Here is a 7,588-nt window from a genome sequence, read left to right on the forward strand (position 1 = left end):
GATCCCCTGGAGAAGTGATAGTCTACCCACTCCAGTATTCTTAGGCTTCCCTTGTGACTCAGCTGGTAAAGAATCTGCCTGCAATGCGGGAGACCTGGGTTTGATCCCTGGGTCAGGAAGATCCCATGGAGAAGGGAAAGGCTAACCACTCCAGTATTCTGGCCTGGAGAATTCCATGGACTGTATAATCCATGGGGTTGCAAAGAGTCGGACATGACTGAGCGATTTGCACTTAAATATATGTCCTACAAACAGATTGCATCTCTTTTTTTTCCCCCTCTGCTGTACAATAGGTTCTCATTAATTGTCTGTTTTGTGCATAGTGGTGTGTATATGTCAATTCCAATCTCGTACAGAATGAAGTAAGTCAGAAAGAGAAAAACAATATTGTATATTAATGCATATATGTGGAATCTAGAAAAATGGTACAGATGAACCTATCTGCAAATCAGAAATAGAGACATTAATATCATTAGTTAGACATTAGTATCATTAATACTTCTTTGATTATAGCAACCATTACTACTGTTAGATATATTTATTATTTCTAATTATTGTACAAAACCTATGGAATTGAAAGTATTACTAGTTCATGCAAAAAGAAACTAATCTCAGATAAGCAACAGCCCAAAGTCAAACAACCTGTTAGAGGCTAAGCTGATATTTGAGTCCCAGATTATTAGAGTCAAACCTTCCATTAGTTTTAGAAACAGACATTTTTGTTTGTTGATTACCTAACCATTTGTCTTTGGCACCCTCTCCACTCCCTTCTCATTCTCTTATTTCTCTAGAGTGTCTAAGACATGTAAACAATGTAACACAGGAAAATTTATATGGACTTTAGACCTACCTGAGTTCAATTCCAGCTCTGCTTGCTACAAATCCACATACACACATACAGTCTTCCATTCGTATTACCGTATTATCAGACACATTCATTTATACAGTCACAACATACATTATTTACTCATACAAATTTTGATGATTTACATGCTAGCACACATTTTCCCTGTTCACACAAAACAGCCCTTCACCATAAGCACACACACACACACACACACACACACACACACTTATAAATTTGCCTTCATATATGTACCCACCCAAACTCACAGTCATTAACCCTTCAAATTCACTGTCACTTATCTAAGTCATAACTTTGCCTATCTCCATTCAGTATACTGGCTCTCCTCTCATTAAATCAGTTTTCTTAAGGAGGTGGATATTCCAAAGTTTATTCAGCCCTTGCCCCTGCTTCCAGTCTGACAGTCCTCTAATCTACGCCAGAAGGAAGAACTCTCTCTGGGAATGCAATTCACAAGATAACCTCCTGCTTCACCAGTTCCCTCTGGAATTGCCCAAATATGAGTCAGAGATGTAAAATATCAACACTGATTGGCACTCTATATCAGCAATCATCAAACTGCAGCCAGTGGGCCAAATCCTGCCCGCCACCTTCTTTTATAAATAAAATGTTATTGAAACACAGCCATACCCAGTTATTTACATATTGTCTATGACTGCTTTCATGGAACAGATTGAGTAGTTGCAACAGAGACAATGTTCAAAACTTAAAATATTTGCTGTTACTCTACAAAAACTTTTTGGTGATCTCCATTTTAAAATAATCTTGTATGATTTATTATTTATGAAGGAAAGGCAATTTTCCCAAGGTCACAGAGGAACTGAGTTAAGATTTCTTGCCTCTCATTCCACTATTTCCACCATGCCACAAAGCTTCTGCAGGCACATTTTTGTCTGCCCTGACTCTGCTCTCAAGGGATGGAGAATTCCAAAGAGAACCTCTATTGGGTGACCAAATGGTGAAGGCAATCCATTATTGTTTCCCATGTCTCTCATTAATAAACTCAGCATGTTCCACCTCCTTTATCCCCACCATTCCTGCCCACAGGCAGAAGGACCCAAAGAGGCACCAGGCTACCCTGGTCAGTACCAACCTACATCTCTCCTCACTCCAAACTGTCATCGTAGCCATTTGGAACCACAGACTGGAGCCATGCCCCTGCCTAGATGGCAGGGTACTCCCATAACCAGCAGACTGTGTTCAGTGGCCAGGGGATAAAGCTGGAGGAGAAACTGCAGGGCAAGTTATTTGTTCTCTGAGTATCTCTGGGGACCATGGTCTTATTTATGTTGTCTTTCTTTTCCCCCAGGACCTCCTCTATTGCTGGTCTCCTCAGTGACATAACCGGAAAGTCCTTAGCCCTTCTTGTCTGAGTGCTGGAAGCCTCATGTGGAAAGTGTGCCTGATAGGTTATATGAGCTTAGGAAAGGAGTTGTGAGAAAAGATTTGGAATGAGTGTCTGACTCTTTGCAACCTCATGGACTGTAGCCTGCCAGGCTCCTCTGTCCATGAGATTTCCCAGGCAAGAATAATGGAGTGGGTTGCCATTTCCTTCTCCAATCCCAATCAGGGATTGAACCTAAGTCTTCTGTGTCTCCTGCTTGGCAGGCAGATTCTTTACCACTGAGTCACCTGGGAAGCCCTAATGAACCAATACGGATACATTATTATTAATGAAAGTCTGTAGCTTATATCAGGGTACATTCTATGTTGTATAGTTTATGGGTTTTAAAAAATGTATAGTGACATGTGTACACCATTAGAGTGCCGTTCAGAATATTTTCAAAAGCTTAAAAATACTTGCAGGCCTCCTATTTATCCCTCTTCTGTTCCCTCAGAATCTCTCAAAGCCAAGGATTTTTTTTTTTTTACTATCTCTGTAGTTTTGCCTTTTTCCAGAATTCCATAAGATTTGTATCATACAGTATGTACCTTTACAGATCACCTTATTTTGCTTAGCATAATGCTTTTAAATTTCCCCCACATCTTTTTGTGGCTTCGTATCTCTCCTTTTTCTATTGTTGAATAATATTCCATTGTTTGGATGTACCAGAGTTTGCTTCCAAAATTTGGCAATTATGCACAAAGTTTCTGTAAATATCTGTGTGTAGGCTTTTCTGTAGACATAAGTTGTCAACTAGTTGGGTAAATACTAAGAAGCGTGGTTGCTAGATCATGTGGTAAGAGTATGTTTAGCTTTGTAAGAAATTGAAGAACTGAAGAAGCCATTTCCAAAGTGGCTTTACCATTTTCATTTCTGCCAGCAATGAGTAAGAGTCCTGTTGATCCATATTCTTAACAACATTTACTATTGTCAGGGTATCGGTTTTAGCCATTCTAATAGGTATGTAGTGGTATTTCATTGTTGTTTTAATTTTCATTTCCTTAATGAAGTATGCTGATATTGGGTATTTTTCATATCTTCATGTGATATCTCAATGGATTCTCCTCACCAGAAACAGCTACTGGTTAATTTCTCAGTGTTCCCCCCTGCCATACAATACAGTTACTGCAATTTTTTGCACAAATAATGTTTTGCATGTTCATGGCTTTGAATGCTCAACCTAACATTTCTTATTGGTGTCCAAAGAACAAACAGAGGAATTATTCCTTGATAGGAGAGACAGCTCCTCCAGCAAGATGGAAGAAAAGGATGGTGGGAGCAGATATGTGCATGTATGTGCTGAATATAGAGATGTTTTAAATTTTAGTGTCTTGAATTTCTGTGAGTTTCTTACTGATTAGTTCTGATTTAGCAGGCAAGATTTTCTGTCAAAGTTAAATAGGTAGGTTCTTGAATCAAGGTTGAAGGTTTGAATAGGGTGTGTACATGAATCATTAATTAGGTGGAATGGGAGAATGAGCTGACTTGAGCAGATGTGTAAACTTGCTGGGTTCTGTTGGTAGTCTAGGTTGATAATCATTTAATGGCACCACTCTGCTCCCCTGGTGAGTACCTAAATCTAGTTGTTAATTTGGTTTATAATAATGTGGGGGTGGATCAGAAAGAATGGAGGAAAAGATTTAAAGGATTTGAGAATACTTAGAAGAAATTTAGGGCTTCCCAGGTGGCACGAGTAGTAAAGAACCTGCTTGCCAATGCAGGAGCCATATGAAACACAGGTCCGATCCCTGAGTCAGGAAGATCCCCTGGAGGAGGGCACAGCAACTCACTCCAGTATTCTTGCCTGGAGAATCCCATGGACAGAGGAGCCTGGCAGTTTACAGTCCATAGGTTCCCAGAATCAAACACGATTGAAACAACTTAGCAGCAGCAGCAGCAAAAGACATTTATTATTAATATAATGAAGAGCATGGAATCTAAACTTAATTTTAAGCACACAAGGTGGGTTGGTGATTTAGAAAGAAACTTGTAGTGTTATTAGATTAACCATCCTAGCAAGGTTGAACAATAAGCTTCATTAACCCATACTTGGACAAGTACTTGTGACTAGACAGTGGGATGTTTGAATTAATGAATTCGAAAGTGGAGAAAGGAAATGGTTATGAGAGTGCATAACTACAGTGGGGTTAAGGGAAAGGCAACTGAGTTTAGGAGGAAATAGAATCAAGAGCACAGGATGAAGAATTAAGTTTTCCACGTGGACACCAAAGTCCCTATGGTACTAGTGTAATGACTTGCATGCATTTTTTAAAGAATTGAGAGGAACTTAAGACAGCACTGAAGAGTAGAAGGGAGATAGCATGAGTCTCAAAGCAGCACTAGTCTTTAAGAACACGAATGAGCATTATTTTGGGGAAAAAAAAAACTGGGAAATATTTAGAAATAAAAATGGCCCCCAAATGGGCTTTAAAATATGAAGAGCTTTAAAAACTTTAAAATATGAAGAGCTTCTACAAGTTCCAAATATATGGCACCAAAGTATCAATGAACAAAAATACTTAACTGGAGGATTTTGTTTTTTATCTCTGTATGATAAATCCTACAAAGGCACCTGTCTTGTTCACTCTTGTATTGCATAGTGCCTGGCACAGAGTATGTTACCAATGAAAAAATTTAACTTTGTCAAAAAAAAGAACAGTAAATAATTATTAAAGTATGGAAATTTTGCATCAATAAAAATTATATGGAAATAGAAAATAGCCATAACAATTTATTTCTTTTGAACATTGTATATTTAAATATAATCCAGAACATATACAGAAGTTTATACATAACTATACTTATCAAAGAATATTTTCTTATTGAAGTATATTGTGTTAGTTCCAGGTGTACATTATGATTTTCAGATTATTTTCCATTATAAGTTATTACAAGATGCTGAATATTGTTGGGTCTTCCCTGCTGGCACAGATGTAAAGAATCTGCCGGCAATGTATGCGACCTGGACTCAACTCCTGGGTCGGGAAGATCCCCTGGAGAAGAGAATGGCAACCCCCTGCAGTATTCTTGCCTGGGAAATCCCATGAACAGAGGAGCCTGGCAGGCTACAGCCCAAAGGGTCATGAGTCAGACATGACTTAGTGACTAAAACACATTGGTTCATTAAATGTAACAAAGTACCACACTAATGCAGATGGTAATAAGGAAAACTCTCTGATCGAGGGAGGAGGAAAGGGGTAAGAGGTATACAGGAACTCTCTGTTCTTTCCACTCAATTTTTCTGTAAACCTAAACTTACTGTTAAAAAATATATTAATTTTTAGCAATATTTGAAATTAAAATAGTGGATTGTTTAAGCAGCTTATTAGATAGAGCTAAAGAAATCTGATAAAGCTAGACAGTGTATTGAAGAGCAGAGACATTACTTTGATGACCAAGGTCCATAAAGTCAAAGCAATAGTTTTCCCGGTAGTCAAGTATGGATGTTAAAGTGGGATTGGGAAGAAGCCTGAGTGCCAAAGAATTGATGCTTTTGAACTGCAGTGTTAAAGAAGACTCTAGAGAGTCCCTTGGACTGCAAGGAAATCAAGCCGGTCAATCCTAAAGGAAATCAAGCCTGAATATGCATTGGAAGGACTGATGCTGAAGCTGAAGCTGAAGCTCCAATACTTTGGCCACCTGATGTGAAGAGCCAACTCATTGGAAAAGACCCTGATGCTGGGAAAGATTGAAGGCAGGAGGAGGAGACAGCAGAGGATGAAATGGTTGGATAGCATCACTGGCTCATTGAACATGAATCTGAGCAAATGCTGGGAGATACTGAAGGACAAGGAAGCCTGGTGTGCTGCAATCCATGGGGTTGCAAAGAGTTGGACATGACTTAGTGACTGAACAAGAGCAACAACAACAAAGGGATCATTAGAAATTTAAAAATAGATTAGAAAAAGGCATCCTGCACAGTGGGGGAAGGCCAGGTTAGGAGAAATTGTGAAAGTAGCACTGACATATAAACACTATCGTGTGTAAAATAGATAACCAGCAGGAAGCTGCTACATAACACGGGAAGTTTAGTTTGGTGCTTTGTAATGATCTTGAGGGGTGAAATGAGGGGGAAGAAAGGCACAAGAGGGAGGGGAAATATATATATAAATATGACTGATTCATGTTAATGTATGACAGAGAACACCACAACTCTGTAAAGCAATTATCTTCCAAAGAATAAAATAAAGGGAAAAAAAAAGGAAAAATGTATCCCAATATGACACAAAGAAATAGAGTTACAAAATAATAATGAAGGGTTAAATTTCTTGTAGAAAAGAAATAGAATATAGAGCTTTTAAAAAAAATCTTGTTTCATAAGAAATGTAATTGGACTACAGTCATCAGTTAAAATTCAAAAATTATCAGATATTATGGAAAAAATAAAATTTTATGTGGTTTAAAAGTCATAAGCTTTAAAACCATATAGGCACACAATGCTTGGGAGAAAGAATATAAAATTGTTTACTAAGAAAACACTAACCAATAGAAAACCTAATCAGTTATATTCATATTCAACTAAATAGTATACTTACAATTTCAAAACCGCTAAGAAGATCAGTTGTTCCAGAGCGAAACTTACAAGAATTACAAGAAACTGGCAAATAATAATTACTGTGAGAAAAATAACTCTTTTCCCAATAATTGTTGAATATTTTAAATTAAAAAAAATATTTTAAATATTTAAATTGTTGAAGTTTTGAACAATACAGCTAATAAGCTTCTTCTTCCTCATTCCTTAACTCATATGACATGTTAGAAAGTTTCCAACAGTTTTATTGCATAACAAACATATTATATAATGTTACAGAAAAAAAGTTAACTATACCTGTGCAGAAAGATGTAATCATATAAAAACTGAAAAACATACTAAAATTTAATAATTATGCCTCAGTTTTCTCTTTATTGGTCATTGAAGTTTGTTTTCTTTATTTTGTTTAGTTTTGTTTATTTATTTACATAGAGTCTTGAAAATTAAATATAAATATGTATACCATAAAAAATAGAAGACAAATCTAAGACTAATAGTCAGATCTTAGATTGAAGAAAATAGACCAAGGTTAAAACAATGAAACCCACAAAGGAAAAGAATGATGGATTTGAAAATATTTAATTTCTTTCTTTAAGTAAAACAAAAGATAACCAAAGAAAGAAAATTAAAGAAATTAATATTTAAACAACCTGAAAAATACTTTCAATAAATATTAATACCTTGGGGAAGTTATATATCCTCTCTGAGCTTCAAACTACAAGTCTGTAAAAAGGAAAGAATAGAAACAATAACAAGTCTGAACTGACATGACAAATAAGGTGTACAAATTTATATTTAATTTTCAAGA

Source organism: Bison bison, unplaced genomic scaffold (genome assembly GCF_000754665.1).
Source record: "Bison bison bison isolate TAMUID 2011002044 unplaced genomic scaffold, Bison_UMD1.0 scf7180017856908, whole genome shotgun sequence".
In the NCBI taxonomy this organism is placed as follows: Eukaryota; Metazoa; Chordata; class Mammalia; order Artiodactyla; family Bovidae; genus Bison; species Bison bison.